Source organism: Sapajus apella, unplaced genomic scaffold (assembly GCF_009761245.1).
Source record: "Sapajus apella isolate SASKATOON/1434 unplaced genomic scaffold, GSC_monkey_1.0 scaffold32, whole genome shotgun sequence".
NCBI lineage: Eukaryota > Metazoa > Chordata > Mammalia > Primates > Cebidae > Sapajus > Sapajus apella.
Genome location: NW_022436972.1, coordinates 20,592,840 through 20,614,380, shown reverse-complemented (window position 1 = coordinate 20,614,380; position 21,541 = coordinate 20,592,840). Strand labels below are relative to the sequence as shown.

Sequence of the window (21,541 nt, the reverse complement as noted above, 5' to 3'; positions counted from 1 at the left end):
TTCCCGCATCTGTGCCCCCCCAGCTTTCCTGCATCCGTGCCCCCCAGCTGTCCTGCATCTGTGCCCCCCCAGCTTTCCTGCATCCATGCCCCCCAGCTTTCCCACATCCATGCCTCCCAGCTTTCCCGCATCTGTGCCCCCCAGCTTTCCCAGATCCAGGCCCCCCACTCCCAGCTAGTTGGGAGGCTGAGGTGGGAGGATCTCTTGAGCCTGGGAGGTCGAGTCTGCAGTAAGCCTGATCACGTCACTGCACTCCAGCCTGGATGACAGAGTGAGATCCTGTCTTAAAAAAAAAAAAAAAAAAAAAGAAAATCACTGACAGGAATCTTTGATTGCAGAAGTTTTGTCTGAACAACAAAACAGTTGTTCAGTTGGTGTAATGGAGGAGGATGTCCTCACAGACTGGAAAATAACTAAACAAGGAAATATCACAAATTGGGATGTTGAAATCCATAGGCCATCCCCACCGGCAGAACCTCTGTGGTCAGTTTTCTCTTTCCCACCGTCCCCCAACCTCAGAAGTGTCACTCCAGCTGCTCCTCCCCTTTTTTTTCTCTGAGCGGAGCCCTCCTACTTTTCTAGAAAGCATGATCTAGTTCTTTTTTTCTTATTTATTTATTTTTGAGATGGAGTCTTGCTCTGTAGCTCAGGCTTGAGTGCAGTGGTGAGATCACTGCAACCTCCGCCTCCCAAGTTCAAGTGATTCTCCTGCCTCAGCCTCCCAGTAGCTGGGATCACAGGCGCACGCCACCATGCCCAGCTAATTTTTGTATTTTTTGTAGAGATGGGGTTTCACCATGTTGGCCAGGATGGTCTTGAACTCCTGACGTCGTGATCTGCCCGCCTCAGCCTGCCAAAGTGCTGGGATTACAGGCGTGAGCCATCGCACCCGGCCTCTGGTTCTTTTTTTCTAACTTGTAGCCATTGGGCTTTTTTTCAGAATCAAATAGGCTATACAGGTGTTTTGCTAGACATTTCCTTCCCCAGGGAATTCTGCCAACAGCTTTTTAAATTTCTTTTTTCTACCAACACATACCTGTTCTGGCCAGGGCAGTAGGACATCGTACACGTACCTCCTACATTTTATAGTTTGCTCTTACAATGGGCGTATGTGTTTCTCAATCTACCTCTGTCAGTTTGGGGGTCTATCTGTGACAATCAATATGAATGACTAATTGTTCGGGCATTTTGTTTGCATCCACCATTGTTGAAAATTCAGTCTCGCTGGGTGCGGTGGCTCATGCCTGTAATCCCAGCAGTTTGGGAGGCCAAAGTGGGCGGATCACAAGGTCAGGAGTTCAAGACCAGCCTGACCAACATGGTGAAGCCCCGCCTCTACTAAAAATACAAAAATTAAATTAGCTGGGTGTGGTGGTGCGCACCTGTAATCCCAGGTCCTCAGGAGGTTGAGGCAGAAGAATTGCTTGAATCTGGGTGGCAGAGGTTGTGGTGAGCTGAGATCGTGCCACTGCACTCCAGCCTGGCAGACAGAGCGAGACTTCATCTCAAAAAAAAAAAAAAAAGAAAGAAAGAAAATTGAGTTTCACGTGGAGTCTCCTCGGGCTGCCATAACAAAATAACTAACTGTGAACTGGGTTCAGCCTCTGACTGAGTGGCTTCAACAACAGACATTTATTTCTTACTGGAAAGTCGAGGATCAAGGTGCAGCAGATGTGGTTTCTGGTGAGGATACTCTAACTTGTCTTGCAGATGGCAGCTTCTTGCTACATCCTCACACTGCAGAGAGAGGGAGAGACAGAGAGAAAGGATGGGGGGAAGACAGGGAAGGAGAGAGAGAACTCTGGTCTCTCTTCCTTTTGGTATAAAGCCACTAATTCCATCTCTCTTGACCTTATCCTTAATCACTTCCCAAAACCCCCGCGCCCTGCAACTCCACATACCATCACACTGGGGATTAGGGCTTTGACCTATACATTTTGGAGGAACACAATTCAGCCCATAGCAGGCAGTAATAAAAAATACAAGCGGTGCTCTGCACTTGCAGCAGCTGAAGAACCTAAACGCTTGTGCCTGAAGCCTCCTTTCTGCTTTTCTGGCCTTGCCGGCCTCATGACCAGGGGCTCACGCTGGGCCCAGATTGTCCTTCACAGGGCAGTCAGGAATTTACGTGAAAGGAGCGCTGCAGGCCAGTGAAGAGCTGGCAAAAACTGTCGTGGAGAAGCAATGATCCAAAGACAGCTTTGGGACCTGCTGGCTCAGGGAGACCTGCTAGATGTGGGCCATGTGTGTCCAGAGGTGGGAGATGTGTGTGATGTTCGTCGTGTGTACCTTCCTGTCGCTTCTGTCAGAGCCGAACTCGAATTTGCCATCTCGTTCTTGGAGACTCGCAGTTGAATATTTGCATATCTCTGGAATGTGTCTTAGTCTGTTTTATGCTACTTTAACAGAAGACTGCAGACTAATTTTTTTTTTTTTTTTTTTTTTTTTTGAGACAGAGTTTCCCTCTGTTGGCAGGCTGGAGTGCAGTGGTGAGATCTTGGTTCACTGCAACCTCCACCTCCCGAGTTCAAGTGATTTTCCTGCCTTAGCCTCCCAAGTAGCTGGGACTACAGGCATGTGCCACCACACCCAGCTAATTTTTGTATTTTTAGTAGAGACAGGGTTTCACCATGTTGGCCGAATGGTCTCGATCTCTTGATCTCGTGATCTGCCCACCTTGGCCTCCCAAAGTGCTGGGATTATGACATGAGCCACTGTGCCCGGCCAGACTGAGTAATTTATAATGAGCTGAAAATTTATTTGGCTCATGGAGCAGCCTACTATTAGGTCTGAGTCAGTCAGATGGAAAGTTGCCAAGGTAGAAACATCACGGTCAAATCAGTCATACATGCATTTCCCTAGTGAACTCATTGAAAACCAGACCTTCAGAGCCACCCCTGATGGTAGGGGCTGCTGGAAGTGGCTTCTGAAGAGACCCCATTCTGCACCTCCCACTCCTCTATCCACAAAGGGCCTGATTGGGGAAGTGTGCCCTGCAGTGCCCTCAGAAAGACCCTCTGAAACTGCAGACGTTCCCTTTCTGCACTGCCATTTGGTTCATGAAGACGTGTGACTGGGAGGAATTGAGTACCCTATGTCACCTTCTAACCCAACAACTGTACGGAGGCTGAGCGTGGGCAGGCCTAGTGCCAGGTGATGGGGATGCACACGGGAGCAGATCTGGCCCTACTAAAAATACAAAAAGTTAGCAAAGCGTGGTGGCAGGTGCCTATAATCGGAGCTAATTGGGAGGCTGAGGCATGAGACTTGCTTGAACTCCTCTGGAGGTGGAGGTTGCAGGGAGCCAAGATTATGCCACTGCACTCCAGCCTGGGTGACAGAGCGATACTCTGTCTCAAAAAAAAAAAAATCTGGGCACACTAAAATAATTTTAAACTGAGAGAGCATAGGATGGCATTAGGCAAGGATATAAAAATGGTACATGAGCTTTTCCCATCACTCCAGTTCCAGACACACTGGCCTCCTCGCGGCTCCTCAAATCTTTTTTTTTTTTGGTTTTTTTTTTTGAGGCAGACTCTCACTCTGTCACACAGGCTGGAGTGCAGTGGCTTGATCTCAGCTGACTGCAACCTCCGCCTCCCAGGTTCAAGTGATTCTTGTGCCTCAGCCTTCTGAGTAGCTGGGACTACAGGCATGTGCCACCACACCCAGTTAATATTTGTATTTTTAGTAGAGACAGAATTTCACCATGTTGGCCAGGCTGGTCTCAAACTCCTGACCTCAAGTTATCCACTCACCTCGGCCTCCGAAAGTGTTGAGATTACAGGCATGAGCCACTGTACCCGGCCTACGGCTCCTCAAATCTAAGCACAGTTGCCTCAGGGCTGTTGTGTTTCCTGGTGCCCGTGGCTCAATCCTTAGGTCTCTTTGGTCTTATCCCAGATGTGTACAAGCTTGTGCTCTCATTCATTCAGTCGCCTCTCAGACGTGCCTTTCTCTGCTCACCCCAGCCAACATGGCGCCACCCCAGCCAGCATGGCACCACCCTAGCCAGCATGGTGGTATCCCAGAAAATATGGCACCACTCTAGCCAACATGTCACCACCCCGGCCTCAGGCATTCCTTTACAGCAACACAAATGGACTAAGACACTGGCATAGCAATACAATTAATAAATATATATTGACTGAATGAAAGAACAAACACATTCTTTCCGAAAAGATGTATTTTTTATAACACAATCAAGTCAATGCCCTAAAACTAGGCTGTCATCACAATTCTCCCCCCGTGTTCTACATACTTAAGTTGGCTAAATCAAGAATAAGATTTTTTTGAGAGTAAAGAATCGAGAAAATGAGATCCAGACAACTGGGTAATCTGCTGTTCTGCATTCAATTTCTTTTTGGTGCCTAGTGAATTCCCTATAAGTCTTAAAATTGGGTCATAAAGGAGATTATGTATGATATCAGTTTAGTGCATTAAGCTCTAATTTCTAATTAGAAACCTTGAAAAGTTATTGTCTCAGGGCCAGTTGGCCCCCACCAGCAGTAAAGGAGAAAAAGATCGGGTAAAATAAACAGCCTCGCCAGATAAAATCGGGGGATCTGATGTCCACATTGATGGAATTCTCTAGGTAATTGCCAAATCTTTGTTTTGTGTTGTGATGACCAGAGATGACTTAACTCTCAGAGGTTTTATTTATTTAAACAATGAGAGCATGAGATAGAATGTTTGTTCAAATTAACTATGAATTATGTGGTAAACCTAGCGTTTCATTTTTACATAAGTGCCTGATACTATCTATGGTAGAAACCTACTCCGGAGAACTCTTTGAGAGATAACTGGATCGCTACACTTGGGTGTGAATGTATGGGTGCAAAAAGACTACATGGGCTGTGGGAGGCTGGATAATGGCCCTGGAGATGCCCAGGTGCTGATGCCTGGGACCTGTGAGTGTTAACCCATATAGTGAAAGACACCTCGCAGATGAAATTAAGTAAAGGATCTTGAGATGAGGAGGTTATCCTGGATTACATGGGTAGGCTGCAAATGTCATCACAAGAATCCTTAGGAGAGGCAGGCAGAGGGAGGTTTGCCTGTAGAAGAGGAGATGACAGTGTGACAATGGAGGCAGAGATCAGAGTGACATACTTTGAAAATGGAAGGAGCCACAGCCAAGGAATAGGGACTTCACCAGAAGCTGAAAAAGGCAAAGAAATGGATTCTCCTCTCAGAGCCCCCGGAAGGAACCAGCCCTGCCAGCACCTTGATTTTGGATCAAAGAAACTGATTTTAGACATCTGACCTCCTGAGCTGGAAGAGAGTAAATCTGTGTTATTGTTTGTTTGTTTGTTTGAGATGGAGTCTCGGTCTGTTGCCCAGGCTGGAGTGCAATCGCACAGTCTTGGCTCATTGCAACCTCTGCCTCCTGGGTTCAAGTGATTCTCCTGCCTCAGCCTCCTGAATATCTGGAACTACAGGTGCACACCACCACACCTGGCTAATTTTTGTATTTTTAGTAGAAACGGGATTTCACCATATTGGCCAGGCTGGTCTCGAACTCCTGACCTCATGACCTGCCTGCCTCAGCCTCCCAAAGTGCTGGGATTACAGGTGTGAGGCACTGGGTCTGGCCACTTGTGCTGTTTTAAGCCACTAAGTTTGCGACAACTTGTTACAGTGGCCACAGAAAATGAATGCATGTCCTTTCTGGGATTTCTTGGCTTCTGAGGAGGGGGAAGTGAAGCATCTGAATTAGACGAAAAGCATGTCGGCTGCTGCCCTGGCCTTGTCTTCTGGGAAGCAGGACCTGAGGCAAAGGTTAGGACCTGAACAACTGGATTTAGGGGTGCAAGCTGGGGATGGAGAGGGTGAGAGAAAAGAGGTGAAGCAGAGAAAGATGCTAAGTTTGCTGTAAGGATACTTCCCGGCCATGGCTTTGCCATGAGCTATGAAGAGACGCAGCACGTTCCTCAGCAGGCATGCATGCGTCCATCCACAGAGAGGGCTGCAGGGAGGAGCAGAGCAGTCCACGGAGCCAGCAAGGAGGGAAAGTATCTGTCCAGGTCCCACCTGTTTCCCATTCCCGACTGTCAATGTTCACTGTGAGTGGTGAGTGCCCCAGGACCTCTGGTTTATTCCATCCAGCCCCTCCTCAGAGGCTGCCCAGATCATATCCCAAACCTCATGTTATGTCATTTTATTTATAATCAAAAATGAAGTTCTAGTTGACACGGTGATTGGATAAGGATCTAAGAGATCCAGTAGTCACTGCGGGCCTCTTGAGGCGCGGGCTTAGAACGTACTTCCAGCACATTCTATTGGTCAAAGCAAATCCCAGTCCAGTCCAGATTTGGCAGATGTGATGATCGACTCCATCTCTTGATGATGGAAGCTGCAGAGGCACCTCACAAAGGAGCCTGGATACAGACAGGGGAATAATTGGGACAGTTTTTACAAGCAATCTAGCAAGGAGTTAACCAGAATGTTTGTCCTCTCCAAATCTCATGTTGAAATGTAATCCCCAGTGTTGGAGGTGGGGCCTGATGGGAGGTGTTGGCTTATGGGGATGGACCCCTCATGAATAGCTCAGCACCATCCCCTTGGTGATGATGAGTGAGTTCATGGGAGATCTGCGTGCTTTGTTTAAGGTGTCTGGCACCTCCCACCTCTCTCTCTTGTTTCCACTCTCGCCAGGTCAGATTGCCTGCTCTCCTTTTGATTCCGCCATGATTGTAAACTTCCTGAGGCTCTCACCAGACACACATGTGGTAGCCCTCCTTGTACAGCCTGAAGAACTAGGAGCCAAACAAACCTCTTTCTTTTTTTTTTTTTTTCTTTGAGACAGAGTCTTGCTCTGTTGCCTAGGCTATAGTACAATGGTGTGATCTTGGCTCACTGCAACCTCCACCTCACCAGTTCAAGCAATTCTCCTGCCTCAGCCTCCTGAGTAGCTGGGATTACAAGTATATACACACAACCATGCCTGGCTGATTTTTGTATTTTAGTAGAGACAGAGTTTTGCCATGTTGGCAAGGCTAGTCTTGAACTCCTGACCTTAAGTGATTAGCCTGCCTCGGCCTCCCATAGTGTTGTGATTACAGGTGTAAGCCACCATGCTCGGCCACAAATCTCTTTCTTAATAAATTTCCCAGTGTCAGGGTTTTTTTTTCTTTTTTTTTTTTTTTATGAGACAGAGTTTCCCTTCAGAGTAACTGGGATTACAGGTGTAAGCCACCACACCTGGCTAATTTTTTGTATTTTTTTAGTAGAGATGGAGTTTCACCATGTTGGCCAGGATGGTCTTGAACTCCTGATCTCAGATGATCCACCCACCTCGGCCTCCCAAAATGCTGAGATTGCTGGTATGAGCCACTGTGCCTGGCCCAGGTATGTTTTTTTTTTTTTTTTTTTTTTTTTTTCTCTTGATTGGAATTTGCTGCTTCATGTTTCTTTTTTTTTTTTTTTCCCCATTTATCTATTTTACTGCATTTTAGGTTTTGGGGTACATGTGAAGAACATGCAAGATTGTTGCATAGGCACACACATGGCAGTGTGATTTGCTGCCTTCCTCCCCATCACCTATATCTGGCATTTCCCCCCATGCTATCTCTCCCCAACTCCCCACCCCCCACTGACCCTCCCCTATTTCCCCCCAACAGACCCCAGTGTGTAGTGCTCCCCTCCCTGTGTCCATGTGCTCTCATTGTTCAACACCCGCCCATGAGTGAGAACATGTGGTGTTTGATTTTCTGCTCTTCTGTCAGTTTGCTGAGAATGATGGTTTCCAGGTTCATCCATGTCCCTACAAAGGACCCAAACTCATCGTTTTTGATGGCTGCATAATATTCCATCGTGTATATGTGCCACACTTTCCCTGTCCAGTCTATCGTCGATGGGCATTTGAGTTGGTTCCAGGTCTTTGCTATTGTAAACAGTGCTGCAATGAACATTCGTGTGCACGTGTCCTTACAGTAGAACGATTTATAATCCTTTGGATATATACCCAGTAATGGTATTGCTGGGTCAAATGGAATTTCTATTTCTAGGTCCTTGAGGAATCACCACACTGTCTTCCACAATGGTTGAACTAATTTACACTCCCACCAACAGTGTAAAAGTGTTCCTATTTCTCCACATCCTCTCCAGCGTCTGTTGTCTCTAGATTTTTTAATGATCGCCATTCTAACTGGCGTGAGATAGTATCTCAATGTCGTTTTGATTTGCATTTCTCTGATGACCAGTGATGAGCATTTTTTCATATGTTTGTTGGCCTCATGTATGTCTTCTTTTGTAAAGTGCCTGTTCATATCCTTTGCCCACTTTTGAATGGGCTTGTTTGTTTTTTTCTTGTCAATCTGTTTTAGTTCTTTGTAAATTCTGGATATCAGCCCTTTGTCAGATGGGTAAACTGCAAAAATTTTTTCCCATTCTGTTGGTTGCCGATTCACTCTAATGACTGTTTCTTTTGCTGTGCAGAAGCTGTGGAGTTTGATTAGGTCCCATTTGTCTATTTTGGCTTTCATTGTCAACGCTTTTGGTGTTTTGGTCATGAAGTCCTTGCCTACGCCTATGTCCTGAATGGTTTTGCCTGGATTTTCTTCTAGGGTTTTTATGGTGTTAGGTCTTAAAAATATGGAATGCTTCACAAATTTGCGTGTCATCCTTGCACAGAGGCCATGCTAATCTTCTCTGTATCGTTCCAATTTTAGTATATGTGCTGCCAAAGCGAGCACCCAGGTATGTTTTTTTAACAGCAATGCAAGAATGGCCTAACACAAGGCCCACTCAAAGGACGTGTGGGAGGGAACACATTTTGGGTGCGGGAGGTGTTGAGGAGGGAAACGTGCTAGTACTTGCGGATGGAAGTGAGGGAGATGATGGGTTAAAGATGACACTGGAGCTCTGACTTGGATGACATAAGAAGCAGGATCAAAAAAAAGATGATGGGCTGAGGAATGGAGTTTTGTGGTCAGCAGTTAAGGAAAGGAAGTGAAGAGTAAGGTACTCAGAGAAGTGAGAGACGTCCATGCTGTCTGGATAATCAAAAGATGCCCTTCTTGTTCAGTTTAATACCAGGCCTATTATCAGAATTTTGTTATCCTGAATCACTTAACAGAAGCAGCGGGAGTAATCAATGCCATTGCCGGCCCTCAAAGATCGCTATTCTGTGCCCTTGATGCTCTCAAGCACAGTCCAGGTTCAATGTGTATTCAGGTGCTTCTCCCAGGCCTGCTGCCCTTTGAGTGGAGAGGTGGGACAGATGGAGTCGGGGCCCTGGTGCTACCATGTCCTGCCTTGTAAACTGGATTGATGAAACTAGCTCCAGAAACTTTCTCAGACCAGTCTTACAAGAATCTGTTATATAAAAACTCAGAATACTACTTTCTTTATATTCAATGAATAATATAGAATAGACCTGAAACTTGCATTCGCTGCTCAGAGCATTCTTTCCCAATAAGCAAAGCTACACAGGTCATTGCATCATCATCAGGGTGCTTGTTAAATATATATCCTGAGCCTCAATTTCCATGTCTGGAAAATAGGGATAATAATTCCTACCTCCCATGGTTTGTTACAAGGATAAAACAAAATAAAGTATTGTGAAAGGAAAGTAAACACTTGGGACCTCAATTCACTACACCAAAAGAAAAAAATTAAGTGAAAAGCTGAGTCATGCAAGAAGCTGCTTTTCAGGCCAGGCTCGATGGCTCATGCTTTAATCCAGCACTTTAGGAGGCTGAGGTGGGCAGATCACTAGAGCCCAGGAGTTCAAAACCAGCCTGGGTGACATGAGGAAAACTCATGTCTACTAAGAAAAATACAAAACTTAGACGGGCGTGGTGGTGCACACCTGTGAGCTGAAATCACGCCACTGCGCTGTTATATGTAAATTTTTGGTGCCACAAAAGAAGTAGCACTTGAATATAAATTTTCTTGGCAAGGCAATTTACTTCTATAGAAGGGTACATCTCATGGGTGGAGCAATGGCAAATGCATACCTGGACAAGGGAGGGGAAGGAGTTCTTATTCCTGATGGAGGTTGCCCCTACTGCTGTGTCATTCCCCTATTGGCTAGGGTTAGACCACACAGTCTAAGCTAATTCCAATTGGCTATTTTAAAGAGGGCAGGGGAACAAGCTGAACTGGTGGGGTGGGTAGTTTGGCAGGAAGGATGGCTACGGAACAGGTCAGAACAGGTGACCTGGGGTGACTCAGGTCAAAGCAGGTGACCAGGGGAACAGATGTGAACTACTGATTAGAACAGGTGGGAAAGTTGTTTACTGAAACTAGAGGCAAGGGGATGCAGAGAACCAGGAGGTTAAACTTTAAAATGAAGAATTAAAGAATAAGAGAGCTGAACATACCGACATACTGATTCTTTGACGAGAAACGGAGTTTACTATATTTAACAGCACTCTAGCCTGGGCAACAGAGTGAGAACCTGTCTAAAAAAAAAAATGTTGGGGGGGCCGGGCGTGGTGGCTCACACCTGTAATCCCAGCACTTTTAGAGGCTGAGGCAGGTGGATCACCTGAGGTGGGGAGTTTGAGACAAGCCTGACCAACATAGTGAAACCCCGTCTCCACTAAAAATACAAAATTAGCTGGGTGTGGCGGCGCATGCCTGTAATCCCAGTTACTTGGGAGGCTGAGGCAAGAGGATCACTTGAACCCAGAAGGTGGAGGTTGCAGTGAGCCGAGATCATGCCATTGCACTCCAGCCTGGGCAACAAGAGTGAAACTCCATCACTGTACTCCAGCCTGGGTGACAGAGTGAGACTTCGTCTCAAAAGTGGTTTAATTTTTAACAGAGCAGCTCTGAGCTCTCCAAAATAAGGTCATTTGCTTTCATTGTCTGGTCAGAAAAGGTCTCTGTTATGCTGAAACCTGGCATGACATGTAGGATCAAGGTCAGGAACAAGCTTGGGGCACGTAATGAAAAGCTGGGGGCTGAGTGGGAATGCTGCTGCACTGAACCCAGCCCCTCTGCAGTATTGAGATCAATAACTATGGGACCTGCATCAGCGACATCGCCTCCCAGACACCCTAGGTTTCAACGGGGGGAGTCAGTGGCTCTGCTGAGCTGGGATGGCTCTTCCTGTTATGACCAGGACACCAGGAGCTGCAGGGTGCTGTAGGGGTGGGAGACTCAACCTAACCTACAAGCCTTGGAGGAGATTGATTTGAATGATAATCCATCTCCCACGTGGTGTGGTCCTCTAGGGGTGGGAGACCTCGTCCCACTGAACTGCCTTTGCAAAAACTGTAATTGAGGAAATCATGACAGTGAAAGAGATCTGACCGAACCAACTCCATCTTGCTTCTAACCTCCAAGCTGTCCTTGTTCATTACTGGTCAAACTAACTTTGGGAAGAACTTAGTTTATACTTTAACTTTGAAGCAAAGAGGATAATAGCCCTTTCCCAAAACAGACTCCCTTCTAGCCCAGGGACCAGTCTACTGTTGTAGAACTAAAAAATTAGCTACAGGATTAGAAATTATGGTTTAGCTGGGCATGGTGGCTCATGCCTGTAATTCCAGCACTTTGGGAGGCTGAGGCGGGCGGATCACCTGAGGTTGGGAGTTCAAGACCAATCTGACCAACATGGAGAAACCCCATCTCTATTAAAAAATACAACATTAGCTAGGCATGGTGGTACGTGCCTGTAATCCCAGCTATTTGGGAGGCTGAGGCAGGAGAATTGCTGGAACCTGGGAGGCAGAGGTTGCAGTGAGCCGAGATCATGCCATTACACTCCAGCCTGGGCAATAAGAGTGAAACTCCATCTCAAAAAGAAAAAAAAAAAAAGAAGAAATTGTGGTTTAGAGGCCAGGCGTGATAGCTCATATTTATAATCCGAGCACTTTGGAAGGCCAAGGTGGGTAGATCATGAGGACAGGTGTTTGAGACCACCCTGACCAGTATAGCAAAACCCCATCTCTACTAAAAATACAAAAATTAGTTGGGTGTGGTGGTGGGTGCCTGTAATCCCAGCTACTCTGGAGGCTTAGGCAGGAGAATTGCTTAAACCCAAGAGGCGGAGGTTTCAGTGAGCAGAGATCACGCCACTGCACTTTAGCCTGGGTGACAAACAAAACTCTCTCAAAAAAAAAAAAAAAGAAAAGAAAAGAAAAGAAAAGAAATCATGGTTTAGGAGTCATGCATCCTGATTCTGAACCTCCCCAAATTGCTTCTAGGAATAACATCAGTATTGTAAAACCTAAGATCAGTGCCTGAGATATTTTGCAGACCCTTCATTCCGATGCACCAGCTGACACCACCCATATCTGTAATGGGGTTCATCTGGTCTTTTGTGGCCCCCACCCAGGAACTGACTCAGCATAAGAGGACAGCTTTGACTCCCTTCCTGTGATTTCATCTCCCACCTGACCAATCAGGACTCCCCACTTCCTGGTCCCTTACCTTCCAAGTTATCCTTAAAAACCCCAACCCCAGAGTTTTCAGGGAGACTGAGTTGAATAATAATAAAACTCAGGTCTCCCATACAGCCAGCTCTGAGTGAATTAAACTCTTTCTCCAGTATAATTCCTCTGTTGTAATAAACCAGATCTGTCTAGGCAGCAGGTAAGGAGAACCTACTGGGCAGTTACAGCACCCACCCCTGCACCTGATAGGATTCAGTTCTCTGGGGCTCAGCAGGACTCACCTTGGCTTTGAGAAGGCTGGTGGAGAGAGGGCCAGTGAAACCACCTTTGCAAAAATTGTATCAGTGAGATAATTTATTTATTTATTTGTATTTATTTATTCTTTTTTTTGTGACAGAGTTTCACTCTTGTTGCCCAGGCTGGAGTGCAATGGCGCTATCTCGGCTCACTGCAACCTCCATCTCCTGGGTTCAAGCAATTCTCCTGCCTTAGTCTCCCGAGTATTTGGGATTACAGGCGCCTGCCGCCACGCCTGGCTAATTTTTTGTGTTTTTAGTAGAGACGAGGTTTCACTATGTTGGCTAGGCTGGTCTCAAACTCCTGATCTCATGATCCACCCGCCTCAGCCTCCCAAAGTGCTGCGATTACAGGTGTGAGCCACCATGCCTGGCCCTGTCTCTTCTTATAAGGACACTAATCTCATCATAAGGACCCCATCCCCAGGATCTAATCACCTCCTATCTTTGTCCCTGCTGCTATAACAGAATACCACAAACTGGGTAATATATAATGACAGAAATTTATTTCTCACAGCTTCGGAGACTGGGGAGTCCAAGATAAGGCACTGGCAGGCTTTGTGTCTGACGAGGGCTGCTCTCTGCTTCCAAGATGGCGCCTTTTATCTCATACTCCAGAGGGAACAAACACTGTGTCCTCACTTGGTGGAAAAGATGGAAGGGCAAAAAGAATTGGGATACTCCTTTTAACTTCTTTTATAAGAGCACTAATCCCATTCATGAAGGCAGAACACTGATGACTTAATAGCATTCCCCAAGACCCCACCTCATAATACTACTACATTGGATATTGGGTTCCTACCTAAGAATTTCAGAAGAATGCATACATTCAAACCATAGCACCTCCCAAAGAAGGCTGCACCTCCCAAAGGTCCTGCCTCCTATTACCATTACATTAGGCATTAGGAATTTGACACATAAATTTGGGGAGCTGGGGACACAAACATTCAGTCCATAGCAGTCATTTTGGCTTATGATATGTTGACCACTCTCTCCTGGGCTTTGGAGAACCTGCTCTCCCAGCTGTCTGGCTCATGTCCCCCATGTTGGCACCTCCTAATGCAGCTCTCTACCTAATGTTCATCTGACTGCCCCTGGGAGGCCTCAACCAGAGCCACAGATTTAGCTACTGCTGGTACAGCTTAAACGACTCTACATTTCTTTCTAGCTCATACATATTTCCAGAGCTCAGATCCAGCACATGGAAAATTGACTCCTATACTCTTACACTAAAAGACTCTTGGACATCTTAGACCAACATATCTCAAACAAAACCATCACCTTGACTTCTAAATAGCCCCTGTTCCATTGGTCTCTGTTCTGTGAGATGTACCGCCAGACACCTTTTGCCACAAGCCAGGAACCCAGATGTTTGCCTCAATACTTCTCCTCCACCTGCATAGCAGATTAGTCAAGTTCTGTGGATTTTACCTCCTTAACCTCTCTTGAATCTGTTCTCCCCATTCTCACCATTGTAATTTAGCTTTTCCCACTGGGAAACCTATGTTAATGCTTCAAGACTTGATCAACTCGAGTGTCAACTTGACCAAGCATGGTGGCTTACACCTGTAATGCCAGCACTTTGGGAAGCCGAGGTGGGAGGATTGCTTGGGGCCAGGAGTTTGAGACCAACCTGGCAAATATAGTGGGGCCCTGTCTCTATTTTTTTCTTTTTTTTTTTGAGACAGAGTCTCACTGTCACTCAGGCTGGAGTGCAGTGGTATGATATCGGTTCACTGCAACCTCTGCCTCCCAGGTTCAAGCAATTCTCATGCCTCAGCCTCCTGAGTAGCTGTGATTACAGGCGTGTGCCACCATGTCCAGCTAAGTTTTGTGTTTTTTGTAGAGACGGGGTTTTACCATGTTGGCCAGGCTGGTCTTGAACTCCTAATCTCAGATGATTCTTTGGCCTCCCAAAGTGCTGGGATTACAGTTATGAGCCACTATGCCCGGCCCCATTTTTTTTTTTAAGTGTCATCTCTCCCACGAAGACTTCTCAGAACCTGTCCAGGCCATTATATAATTTAGATTGGTATTTTTCCCCCTCTTCTTTCAGACTGTAAATCTCTAAACGAAAAGGCATTTCCGCACCTTTTGTACCCAGCATGGCAATCAATCAATGATTGTTAAATGCAAGCATTTAGATTAAAAAAAAATATTTTCCACAGCAACATGGAAGATTTTTGGTGAAATGTGAAATGTTTCCATTTTTACAAACCACTCTCCACAGATTTTATCAGTTTTTTTTCTAGGCGTATTTCCTCTTGTGGTTCTGTTTCATTTTCTACTTTATTAAACCCAAGAGGAAACAAATATTCAGGATACATTGGTAGCTAGAAATTCCGTTCCAGTTTGCTGGGCCAGAGAATGAAATGAATTCGGATCTTCAAAGAAAGTTGAATTTGTAAATCACAGCCAGACAAAATTAGCAATCAGAAATGCCATTGTCTGAGGCAAGAGAATCTCTTTACATCTCTCCTGTGGCTGGCTGTGGAAGTACCACAGTTAGATGGTTTACCTCTGTCCTGTTCTTGCTGGATAACTTGCTGTTATGATTCATTTTAAGACGAAGCATTAGTGCGTGAGAGCAAGTAATAAGGTGTAAAGCTGGACACATTCATCCTGGACAAGCCCTGATAGTGTTCCCCTGGTATTCTCACGGAAACCGAGGACAGGAAACAATTCTCAGCTGAATCTTGTAAATTTCCAGATTGGCTTTACTGATGATAACTTACCTAACATTTATTTAGCACTCACATCATACTGTGTATGATAGAGTCACAACTGAAAAAGCCATCTGACCATTCTATCAAGTTTCTTTTCTTTTTTTCTTTTTTTTTTTTTTGAGACAGAGTTTCACTGGGAAACTGTTGACTGAAGTGTGGTGGTGTGATCTCGGTCCACTATAACCTCCACCTCCCAGGTTCAAGTGATTCTCCTGCCTCAGACTCCAGAGTAGCTGGGACTACAGGTGCCCACCACCACACCTGGCTATTTTTTGTATTTTTAGTAGAGATGGGATTTCCCTGTGTTGGCCAGGCTGGTCTCAAACTCCTGACCTCAGGCTATCTGTCTGTCTTGGCCTCCCAAAGTGCTGGAATTACAGGCATGAGCCACCTCGCCCAGCCTTCTTTCCTTTTTAGTATAAATGGAAAGGGGACAATAAACACCACATACAAACCGCTTTGTTAAATCATCCTTAGTTTTTTCAGTGAACTTTGATGAAAGCAAATGTATTTGGGGGAAAGAGCCATTCTGGTTTTTTTATGTGGACATTGCATTACATCTGGGAAATAGACCAATGTCAAAGTACAGAGGGCACTCTCTCACCTAGATCTATAAGCCCCAGCCAAGGTCTAGTTATCCCTTTTTAGGTAAGTAGGCGAAAGGGTGATGGTGGTAAGTTCTGTGGATTAAATTATATAATGGCCTGGACAGGTTCTTAGAAGTCTTCCTGGGAGAGATGACACTTAAAAAAAAAAATAGAGGCCGGGCGCGGTGGCTCAAGCCTGTAATCCCAGCACTTTGGGAGGCCGAGGCGGGTGGATCACGAGGTCAAGAGATCGAGACCATCCTGGTCAACATGGTGAAACCCCGTCTCTACTAAAAAATACAAAAAATTAGCTGGGCATGGTGGCGCGTGCCTGTAGTCCCAGCTGCCCAGGAGGCTGAGGCAGGAGAATTGCCTGAACCCAGGAGGCGGAGGTTGCGGTGAGCCGAGATCGCGCCATTGCACTCCAGCCTGGGCAACAAGAGTGAAACTCCGTCTCAAAAAAAAAAAAAAAAAAAAAAAATAGAGCCGGGCATGGTGGCTCATACCTGTGAGTACTTGCATCTCTGGCTGTAGAATTTTTCCTAGGCTGTTGGAAAGTCTAAATTAAGGCTAAGAGTTCCTGATCATATAGAGACCTCTAGCCTTTGAAAACCCTTCTGGCTTTCATAGAGCAAGTTTGGCATTTGTCCACTCTAAGAGGAATGCATGTCCTTGTAACTGGAACCATCAACTGAGAACTGGCCTTGACCTGTGGGGAAGGACACGATGAGAGAAACCCAGCAGGACATTGTTATCAGCTCCAGCGTAATCACGAGGTTGAAATGCACCTGCTTCTTAAGCCGCCCTTCTGCAGAGGAATTTGCTACTTAACCAGCACTGGTTGAGTGTCTGTTCTATTTAGAGCTCCTGTCAAGCTAAGTATCAGCTCTTTAGGTCATAAATACATTAAGCATTTTGGGAAGACATTTAATATGTGTGTGGCCATGTATTTCTCTAACAACCATTCCCTAATTTTTTTTTTACGTGATGCATTATGTCCGTATTAGATTCTGAATAAGGTCCTTTTCTTTTTCTTCAAGATGGGGGAGTACAGTGGTGTGATCTCAGCTCACTGTAACCTCAACCTCCTGGGCTCAAGCGTTCCTCCTACTTCAGTTTCCAGAGTAGCTGAGACCGCAGGTGTGTGCCACCATGCCCAGCAATTTTTTTTTTTTTTTTTTTGCAGAGACAGGGCTTCACCATGTTGCCCAGGCTGGTCTTGAACTCCTGGACTCAAGTGATCCACCTGCCTTGGCCCCTCAAGGTGCTAGGATTATAGGTTTACAGGTATGAGCCACTGTGCCAGCCTTTCTTTTCATTTCTTTAACTTACAATGTTTTAATTTTTTTTGACAGTTTTATTGAGGTATAACTGATATACAAAAAATTGCACATATTTAAATATATACAAATTGATGACTTTGGTAATAATGCACATATACCTGTGATACCATTGCCACAATCAAGGTAACAAATATATTCATCATCTCCAAAAGTTTCGTTGTGCCCCATTGTCTGCCTTTTTTTGTGTGTGTATGGGAGGAAGAACACTTAACATGAAAGCTACCCTTTTTTTTTTTTTTTTTTTGGACGGAGTTTCGCTCTTTTTACCCAGGCTGGAGTGCAATGGCGCGATCTCGGCTCACCGCAACCTCCGCCTCCTGGGTTCAGACAATTCTCCTGCCTCAGCCTCCTGAGTAGCTGGGACTACAGGCACGCACCACCATGCCCAGCTAATTTTTTGTATTTTTTTTAGTAGAGACGGGGTTTCACCATGTTGACCAGGATGGTCTCGATCTCTTGACCTCGTGATCCACCCGCCTCGGCCTCCCAAAGTGCTGGGATTACAGGCTTGAGCCACCGCGCCCGGCCAACTACCCTTTTTTTTTTTGAGCTGGGGTCTCGCTCTTGTTGCCCAGGCTGGAGTGCAATGGTATGATCTCGGCTCACCACAACCTCTGCCTCCCAAGTTCAAGCAATTCTCCTGCCTCAGCTTCCTGAGTAGCTGGGATTACAGGCAATGCATCAGCCACCAGGCCTGGCTAATTTTGTATTTTTAGCAGAGATGGAGTTTCTCCATGTTGATCAGGCTGGCCTGGAACCCCTGACCTCAGGTGTTCCACTGGCCCTGGCCTCCCACAGTGCTGGGATTACAGGTGTGAGCCACCATGCCCGGTCTCCTCTTAATAAATTTTTAAGTGCACAGCATGATGTATTGTTACAATAGGCACTGTGTTACACAGCAGATATCAAGATCTTAATCATCTTGTATAACTGTAGATTCATACCCATTGAAAAGCTCCCCATTTCCTCCATCCTCTGGCAGCCTCCATTGTATTTTCTGCTTCTCTAAGTTTGATTATTTTAAAGGCCTGATGTAAGTGACATCATGCAGTATTTGTCGCTCTGTGACTTGACTCATCTCACCTAGCATAATGTCCTTGAGGTCTGTCTGTATTGTCACAAATCATCCCCTAACAATTTTATGCAGGGTTGCCTTTGTTCTACGGTAGCTCCCTTCCACGTGAGCATGATAAAGTGTGCTTAATTGTGTGGGAATCAGGTTTTTTTTTTAATTTTTAAATTTTTTTTGCAGCTAAATCCTTTTGAAGGAATCAGATTCTTATGCTCGTACTGCATGAAGCCATCCACAACAACCCACATGAGTAGTGTCAGTGTAAGAGGAGGCACAGTCAAACAGAAAGCTTTCTCTTTCCGGCGTGTCTGCAGAGCTTAGGCACTGGCATATGCAGACAGGCCCTCACAGGACTCTCCTTAAAACCTAAAGTGATTTTAAAACTTGTGGCCAGGTGTGGTGGCTCATGCCTGTAATCCTAGTACTTTGGGAGGCTGAGGCAGGTGGATCACTTGAGGTCAGGAGCTGAAGACCAGCCTGGCCAACATGGTGAAACCCTGTCTCTACTAAAAATATAAAAATTAGCCAGGTGTGATGGCGCATGCCTGTAATCCCAGCTACTCGGGTGGCTGAGGCAGGAGAATTGCTTGAATCTGGGAGGCAGAGGTTGCAGTGAGCTGAGATCACACCACTGCATGTCAGCCTGGGCAGCAGAGACTCTGTCTCAAAAAAAATTAAATTAAATTAAATTTTAAAACCACCAAAATACTTCCCTTGAGGTTGTACAAGAAATAGTCATAGGGACTGAATCCTGCTGTAAAATCAATAGCATGTGACTTGCTTATAAGTTTACTTAAATAAGTTATAAATCTATGATACAATTTTTTTTCCTGTTTCCAGGCTGGAGTGCACTGGCACAATCTAGGCTCACTGCAACCTCTACCCCCGGGTTCAAGTGATTCTCCTGCCTCAGCCTCCCAAGTAGCTGGGATTACAGGCACTCGACACCATGCCCAGCTAATTTTTGTATTTTTAGTAGAGAGAGGATTTTGCCATGATGGTCAGGCTGGTCTTGAACTCCTGACCTCAGGTGATCCACCTGCCTTGGCCTCTCAAAGTGCAAGGATTATAGGCATGAGCCACCATGCCTAGCTTTTTTTTTTTTTTTTAATTACAAATATTGAGGTGATAGGCCAGGCGTGGTGGCTCATGCCTGTAATCTCAGCACTTTGGGAAGCCAAGGCTGGCAGTTGGCCTGAGATCAGGAGTTCTAGACCAGCCCGGCCAACATTGTGAAACCCGTTTCTACTAAAGATACAAAAAAATAGCCAGTGTGGTGGCATGTCCCTGTAATCCCAGCTAGTCAAGAGGTTGACGTAGGAGATTGCGCCACTGCACTCCAGTCTGGGTGACAGAGTGAGACTCTGTCTAAAAAAAAAATGTATATATATATGTGTATATATATATACACATGTATATATAGAGAGAGAGAGCGAGAGAGAGAGGTGAAATTTACATAACATTTAACTATTTTGTTTTGTTTTGTTTTGTTTTGTTGAGACAGGCTCTTGCTCTGTCATTCAGGCTGGAGTGCAGTGGTGCCCTCATAGCTCACCGCAGCACTGACCTCCTAGGCTCAAGAGATCTTCCTACCTCAGCCTCTGGAGTAGCGGGGACTACAGGCATGTGCCACCATGCTTGGCTAATTTTTGTATTTTTTTGTAGAGATGGGGTTTTGCTATGTTGCCCAGGCTGGTCTCCAGTTCCTGAGCTCAAGCGATCTGCTCACCATGGCCTCCCAAAGTATTGGAATTACAGGCGTGAGCCACTGTGCCCAACCTATTTACCTGTTTTAAAGTGTACAACTTGGTGACGTTACAGGGCTGAGCCACTACACCCAACCCATTTATGGGTTTTAAAGTGTACAACTTGGTGACATTTAGTGTGTTTACAATGTTGTGCAACCATTACCTGGTTCCAAAGTTATGTTTTTGAACAAGTGTGCATGAGTGTTGGGGATGATCTTGACTCCTGTATTGAAAGACTCTGTCAATGTTGCCGGTCAGACTGGCCCCGGGTGCTATAGGTTTATGGGCCTAAACGTCTTTTTTTTTTTTTTTTTTTGAGCCAGAGTCTCTCTCTGTCACCCAGGCTGGAGTGCAGTGGCACGTTCTTGGCTCACTGCAACCTCCGCCTCCCGTGTTCAAGCGGTTCTCCTGCCTCAGCCTCCTGAGTAGCTGGGACGGCTGGCTAATTTTGTCTTTTTAGTACAGACTGGAGTTTCACCATATTGGTCAGACTGGTCTTGAACTCCTGAGATCATGATTCGCCCGCTTTGGCCTCCCAAAGTGCTGGGATTACAGGTGTGAGCCAGTGTGCCCAGACTCTCAGTATGTTTTTTCAAACTGGATTTTCAATTAATTGGGTTATAAAGAGTATGAACAAAAAATAAAAAAGAATGGAATGAGAAGGAATACGGTGCATTGCAGATACAATAAGTATTCCTTCCGGAAATATTTGTGTCAGTAGTATGTTTGTGTGTGTGTGTGTTTACTGGGTTATGATGTAAAATGTGTTTCTTAATGTGGGTTATAGTTTAACAAGTTTGAATGCCATGGACATAAATGGCCGTGGCCCTGTCAAAATAGCTCAGACTTTTCTTCACCAGCCTGGGGCCTCAGCCAGCTTCCCTGACCCTTCCACTGTTACCAGATGGAAATGTCATGGTTGTGTCCTTGTGCTAAACTCATGTACACTCTTTATCAGAGGCAAAAATGGAGCATGACAGTCTGTTCTTAGGGCAAGTTCCAAGAACTGAGAACACAGCCCTCACAGGGTCATACATCTTTCAATTTTCCAACTCCTAACCCAGTGTCAGTTCTGGCTTTGCTCTCTTCAGTTATTCTGTGAATGTACTTGATCGTTCTAGGGAGTTTCTGCAGCCACAGGCCGGGGTACTGTCCTCGCTGACACTCTGAAGAGCCACACTGCAGAACATTCTGGCTAAAATTACCCCGGGAGCCACCTGTTTAGTTCCCTTTACACTTGCACCTCTGAGCAGGAAGTGCCCCAGATCACTTACTGTTTCCCAAACTCTTTTTCATGGAAAGAGCCATTTATTCCATCTGTTGGAGGTCGAAATTTACCCTTTAAATTTTGCCTGTGATAAACTTAAGTCTGACAGTTTGCTTTGGCAATATCTATGTGAAAGAAACTCAGAAAGTTAG

At 45.6% G+C, this 21,541-nt stretch overlaps 1 non-coding gene across 1 annotated transcript; it reads right to left on the bottom strand.

The window, feature by feature from the left end:
• Window positions 1-8,589: 8,589 nt before the first annotated feature.
• Window positions 8,590-8,696, bottom strand: LOC116562558. Its single transcript, XR_004274012.1, has one exon. It is a non-coding gene; the product is annotated as a U6 spliceosomal RNA (small nuclear RNA).
• Between the last annotated feature and the right edge of the window lie 12,845 nt (window positions 8,697-21,541).